This window comes from Rattus rattus, chromosome 1, assembly GCF_011064425.1.
Source record: "Rattus rattus isolate New Zealand chromosome 1, Rrattus_CSIRO_v1, whole genome shotgun sequence".
Lineage (NCBI taxonomy): Eukaryota > Metazoa > Chordata > Mammalia > Rodentia > Muridae > Rattus > Rattus rattus.
This window is the reverse complement of record NC_046154.1, coordinates 143,190,582-143,197,892: the sequence shown is the minus strand read 5'-3', so window position 1 is coordinate 143,197,892 and position 7,311 is coordinate 143,190,582.

Here is a 7,311-nt window from a genome sequence, read left to right as displayed (position 1 = left end):
TCAAGGATTGAAGAGGTTCCACTAAATCCTGTGTTCAAGAATATTAGAATGAAGAGGTGAACTCAGGGCAAGTTTGCACAGAGCTAAGCTTCCATCTTGTGAAAAAGATGTTTCCCAAGGGGCATTTCAACCTATTCTATATACAATGCATTTGTAGTTGTATAAGGGAAAGTTATATCATGTTAGGAATTATGTTTTGGTTATTGTTTCCTTTGGACATAAGAAAATATGATTGTGTGTTAAGTTGACAAGGGGTAGATTGTGATGGCTATTCTCAGTTGCCAATTTGACTGTATCTGGAATGAACTACAATATGGAGGGCATATTTAATCTAGACCTTGAGTCAGGAAGACTTACGCCTTTGATCTGGATGTTGAGGTTGGAAGACACAGGCTTTTGATCTGGAGCTTGAGGTGGAATGATACTTGCTTTTGATCTGGACCAATGTATACTTTTAATTCCGATCTTGAGGCATAATGGCTATGCTTATGAAGATTTATAATGAAAAGTAATTAAAGAAAAGCTTAGATTCAAGTGTGGTTATACATGGCTTTAATACCAGCACATGGGAAACAGTGGTATGCAGAAGTTATAGAACAGCCAAGCCTAGGCAGTAAAGGAAACCATTGAAAACAACTAGTGAAGATGTAATTGAGTAAGGAGGCCATGTTCCAGCCTTAACAAGCAGAAGATCCTGGCAGCTTCAATCACATGGTTCTGGCTTTAGAATTAAGAATGGACTTTCCCTTTGCAACTAAGGAAAGCTGCTGAGGCTATGAATGAGTTAGGGGTGTCCCTGCATGGAGGCCCAGAACGGCTGTTGTGTGAGGTTGCCAAGATTGCATCTTGTGAGGGCAGCCAGAATTGGTAATGTGTAAGAGTTACCCAGGTGGTGCTGGTGTTAAAAGCATGAAGGAGTCATGGAAAACAACTGAGGCTCTCTGGCACAGTGAAAGGTTTGGAGAAATCGTTGGTGAAAGTGAAGCGTTAGTGTCAGTTGAAGGTCTGGGACTGAAGGGGTCATGCAAAGTACTTTAGGCTTGGCACTGTGAAGGAAGCCTATGAGAGGCTATTGGGGAAAGTGCAGCCCAGGTGCAGCAGACAACTCCAATGTTTCGAAGATATCAGTACCATGGGATGACCACCAAGAATAGCAGCAATAGTAGCTGTGTTCCATAAGCTATGGAGAAGCCTTGGAGACCCCAAGCAGTTAAAGATACTAGAATCATGGGATTCCTGCTGAGGAAAGCTGCTAATAGGGCACAGGAGCAGCCCAAGAGGATGATGTGTGTTACAGTCACAAAAACTGAAAGAAGTTGGTGATCTGAAGAACAATTTGACATCAGACATGGAGATGTAGTTTCAAATTTGCCCAGCTCATATTTATGTCTTGCTTTGGTTCAGTATTTTCCCACTGTGCTTCTCTCCCCATGTTTTGAAATGTTAATGAATATCCAGTGCCATAATATGTTAGAAGTATGTGATACAGTTTTGTAAAATTTTAATTTTGTAGGTAATTACAGTTAAGAGACTACATGAATTTCAGAAGAGCCTTTGAACTTTGGACTTTTAAACCTTTTTGAGACTGTAATAGACTGGGGACTTTTGAAATTGGACTAAAGACACTGTACATCATCTTATGGCTATAAGCCTTTGGAGGCCAGGGAGTAGAGTATGGTGGCTTGTATAGATAGATTTGACACCCATAGATTCATATTTGAGTGTTTGGCTCATACAGAGTGGAGCTATTATGAGGTGTGGCCTTATTTGAGTAGGAGTGGCACTTTTGTAGAAAATGTATCAGTATGGTAGAGGGGAGTGGACTTTGATGTCTTCTGTGCTCAAGCTTTGACTACACTGGAATTATTCCAGTCTCCTCTGGGCTGCTTTCAGATCAAGATGCAGACTCTTGGTTCCTCCAGCACCACATCTGCCTGCAAATTGCCCTGCTTCCTACAGTGATTATAATGGAATATCTTCTGAAACTGTAATTTAGCCTCAAGAAAATGTTTGCCTTTATAAGAATTTCCTTGATCATGGTGTTTCTTTTTTTTTTTTTTCAAGCATTACTACAGAACTTTATTAGTAAAAACCACATGGTATTGGCATTAAAACAGACATGTTGATCAATAGAACTGATTAGAAGACACAGATATAAATTCACACACCTATGGATATCTGAGTTTTAATAAAGAAACCAAAATTTTACAATGGAATTTTATTGCTTCAATTTCCATTTTCTGGACTTTAAGAATTTTATTCATTTATTTCCACTGTTTTTTTTTTATCTTTCATGGTCTTCTTAAGCATCGTTTTATTTGTTTTCTCTGACTGTTTTATTATGATTTGTTTTCTCTTAATAGTTTTATTATGCCTTAATATATGATACTTATTACAGGGGTTTCCTAAAGTGATAGAAAGTTTAAAATACAGTTATACACTCACTGATTGAAAATAAATTTCCAATACATTAAAGCATGCTAAGTATTTAATAATAGATTTTAATCATTATGGTTTTCATCAATATTTAAACTTCTCAAACTTACCTTTTCCTGATGTAACCAATTTTGTCATAACAAACTTGACAGGAACATAGTTAGAAGACTGAAGAAAAAAATCCCTGAGGAAAACATGATTCACTTGCATGCATGAATTTGTATCTTATAGCTAACTTACTGAAAAAAAAAAAATAGGTCTTAAAACTTATTCAATTGTTGAAAAAGCAGCAGGAGATACTCCAAGAGAAGTGCAGAAGGGAAATGTCTGTGCCTGATTCCTCTCTTTGTTTAGGTGAATTGATTAATTCTTTGGCAGAAACAGTGTTTGAAAAAGGAATTCTAAATATTCAAGTCAAATAAGAGACCTTGGATCATCATTATTTTAACCACATGGAAGTGCAGCTCTATCAAGAATGTTCCAATATTCTTTGGCACTCTGACGTGATAGGTAGATGGATTCTTTCTGAATTATAATAAGTTTCCATTGCAGCCCATGGTGTTTCTTTACAGCAACAAAACACTAATTAAAATAAGATATTTCAAATAACAACCATGAGTCTTATCTCCATCTTGGCTGATGACATCATTATGATGGAAGCAACCATGTAGCTGGCAGCCACCTTCACTAACGTTAAAAAAAGAGTACATATCATGTGACTTTATGATCTTGAATAAGATGACCACATGACTACATGTCATAAACAAACTAAAGCAACAATCATAAAACATTTTATGATTGTTTATACTGATCTCTCTACTTAATGATTCTCTATTTTAAACTAAGGAGACACAGCAAATTTCTATGACAGTTTGGTTTAGGATAGATTTTTGAATGATAATAAATTCCTAAGGTTATACAGGTATGCTACCTCAATGTAAATTGACTTAGAGATTCACATCTGACTACTACTTATGTCTTTACCAACTGTGTTCAACACCAGACTATTCTAGAAAATTTTAAATAAGGAACAATATGTGTTTTAAGAATAAGGTTTATAAGATCCTAAGGTCTACTCAGGATAACATCAAGTTTTCTGAATTTATATGTCTCATCTCTTTGTCTTTCCAAACTGTAGTAAGCTTTAGCTGTTTGAATTATCTGAATCTGAAAAGAAACTAATAGTTCACCATGATAAGACCAGGGATGCTTACAGCTTTCCTATGCACTTTATTTATAGTTTAAAGTTTTATTTTGATGTTAAAGGATATCCAATTCAAAATTTTAAGGCTCCAACTTAACAGGGATAAAATTAAAATCCTAATCTTATACTAGTTTCTAACTTGTAGACTCTTAAAGATAATTAAGACATAGAAGTTAATAGTTAGTTACCTTATAAATGATCACATTATTTTATGTTCTCAGAACTATGCTTATAGTTATACAGAATGCAAAAGTAATTCATTTACAATAACAATCTTTCTTTAGCCTCCTATAAGTGTTTTCAAGTTTAAGCCTAAAAAACTAGTACCTAAAAATAATTAACATTCATTTAAAATCATATGTGTGTGTTTGTGTGTGTGTGTGTGTGTGTGTGTGTGTGTGTGTGTGTGTGTGTGTGTGTGTGTGTGTGTGATACATCACACCACAGAAAAAAATTCTCTCAGAATTTCTGTGTTTGGTAGCCAAAGACCTATGTTGTCTGGTGCAGCAGCTGAGGATGCAATGCTGACCTGTTTGACAACCAAAGTCCAACCTCTGTCCCCAGTGAAACAATCTAGGAGCCTAGAGTAACAATCCAGGTAGCAGTAATTTTCTGTCATTTTAATTGATACAAAAATATTTTGCTATAATTTATTTTTCTGGAATCCCTGATGGTTTTGACTACTAACTATAGAGTTATGCTAACAGCCTTGGGTACCCAGCTCCTTTGTCAAGGCTCCAACCTTGGTTCACATATAAAACCAGGCTCTCCTTTTCTAAAGCCACTAGATCATCAGATCAGGGAAGCAGCTGAATTTATCTTGCTGACAGTTTTCACACTAAAAGAAATAAATATGAAAGCTTAAGTAAGTTGTAAGGGTCTATGAAAGAGATTTAAGATGTGCAAATGCAAGCTGTAAATTTCTAAGAAAGTGATTTAATGAATGTGTACCAGATGGTTTTGTGTATCAACTTACTACAAGCTACAGTCATCTGAGAGGAAGGAGCATCAGTTGAAGTAATGCCTCTATGAAATCTAGCTGTAAGGCATTTTCTCAACCTGTGATCAATCGGGAGAGCCAAGCACACCTGGAGTGGTAGTCCTGGCTTTTATAAGAAAGCAGAGTGAGCAAGCTATGTGATGCAAGTCAATAAACAGCATCCTCCAAGGCCTCTGCATCATTAGCCACTGCCTACAGGATCCAGCCTTGCTTGAGCTCCTGTCCTGACTTCCCCCAATGATGGGCTGTGACCAGGAAATGGTAAGCCAAATAAACCCTTTCCTCTTCAACTTGCTGTTTGTTCATGGTGTTTATATTGAAGCAATAAAAACAGAAGACAGCATGTAAGGTTTAAGGTTTGTCAAAATGAGAAATGTTTCAGATTTCTTTCCTTCTTGCTGTGTTATTGTATTAAATGTTTGAAGCTTTAATTTTAAACAATGGAGCTCTGATAAGGCATTGATCTAGCCCTGATAAATGACTGCTACTATTATCATAGTTGTAAGTTCAAATTTTTAAATTTCTTTGGTTGTCTTCTAAGTATAATACTCTCATCACACCAAACACATCTCTGTCCAAACTATATATCTAGCCCTTTGGATATAAAAAAAGTGTTAATGCTTTAAACCCCAGAATCATTTTTGGGGTCTTCAAGCTTTTGTTATGATGCAAAGGCATGAATCTACTGCTTTTTCTACATTGCGTATTACAGTACAGATTTTAAACAATGGTACCGCTAATACACCTAAAACTTATCTCTTTCTATAAACTAAAATATTCTTGTAATCTTCTGGAAAATTTGAGACGGCTCCAGCTCTCATAGGTCAAAAGGACTCCAGATAAAACCCTACTCTCAGCTTTTGATTGAAGTTGCTTTTCAGTAGCTCAGTACTCCTTATGCTGTTCCACAATTTAGGAGTTTAGTTGTTTGGGTTCTTTCCCTCTAGGCAGATTATTTGTATTCAAATGCAGATCTAGCCTCCCCTGAATGGCACTAATCTCTTTAACAACTCCTAGCCTGTCCTCAAGCACAAGCTTCTGCTCCAATATTAGGATTGTCATTGTCCCTTATTTCTTCACACTGTAGATTTTGTATTACTTTCTTTCCTATTTGACCCTTTTCATTGTAGACTTGCCTAGAGTAGTGATTAAAAACCATGTGGTTATAAGGCAAACTCATCTTGAAAATCTGTGTTGAAGAAATTAGTTTATTAGCCTCAGGTAAAGCCTTAGGGCAAGAGCAAAATCAGCTGTGTTCTTTGCGAGAGTATCAGAATAACACTCGCTATTTAATCCAGTTGGTTATAAATTGTGTAGTGGAAATATGTGATTTGTTCTTCGATGGTATAACAACTACTAAATTAATCTTTTGAAAAGTGTTAGAACTATTAAGAATTTAGGAAGACTTTTGAAATTGGACTGAATTGACCTATATTAAAACAGTCATAATCTGGGATGACAATGTGTGGAAATTTAATGGAATGAAGTAGATATACTTTACCTCCAGAAATGCAGCTCAATTAGTTGAGTATTCAACTAGAATGCCTGAATTGCTGAGCTTAATGTCCATGAATATATCCTTGACTGCCTTTAAACTGACTTTTTTCCTCACTAAATGGTGTCCTACAGGTATTATAGCACAAGAGTATAAAACTGTGGAAAACACTTATTTGTACCGTAAGGGTTATAAAATATGAACTGATTACCTTTCTCTTACTCAATTAGTAAGTCAGAAGAGGATTTGATATAAGTGATTATATGGATTTGATTCTTGCTGTATTATATTACCCTTAAGTAATACATGATTTCTTTCATTTTTCTTTCTTCTTTCACTTTCTGTTTGTTTGTTTCTTTCTTTCTCTTTCTTCCTTTCTTTCTTTCTTTCTTTCTTCCTTTCTTTCTTTCTTTCTTTCTTTCTTTTTCTTCCTTCCTTCCTTTCTTCCCTCCTTCCTATCTTCTATCCTTCACTCTTTCCTTCCCTCCCTCTTTCTTTCTTCCTTTCTTTCTCTTTCTTTCCTTCACTTATTCACTTTACATCCCACACTTTGCCCCCCTCCCAGTCTTCCCCTCCCACATCCTTCCTCCCATCTCCTCTCTCCTTCATCTCTGAGTAGGTGGGGGGCAACTAGGTATCCCCCATCATTGGCACATCAAGTCTTTTCAAGGCTGGGTGCTTCTTCCACTGAGGCCAGACAAAGCAACCCAGCTAGAAGAACATATCCTATATACAGGCAATTGCTGTAGTTGTTTGGGACCCACATGAAGATTGAGATGCATATCTGCTACAAAGGTGATTAAAGGCCTAGATTCAGCCTATATATGTTTTTGGGTTGGTGGTTTAGTCTCTGAGACTCCCAAGGGTTCAGGTTAGTTGATACTGTCGATCTACTGGTGGAGTTCCTAACTCTTTAGAGGCCTCAATTCTTCCTTCAGTTCTTCCATAAAAGTCCTCAAGCTCCATCCACTGTTTGGCTGTCGGTGTCTACATTTTTCTGAGACAGCTGATGGATGGAGTCTCTCAGAGGACAGCCATGCTAGACTCCTGTCTGTTATAATTAATAGTGTCAGGAATTGGCGCTTGCCCATGGGATCAGTCTCAAGTACAATTTGTTATTGGTTGGGTGTTCTATCAGTCTTTACTCCATCCTCTATCCCTGCATTTCTTCTAGAC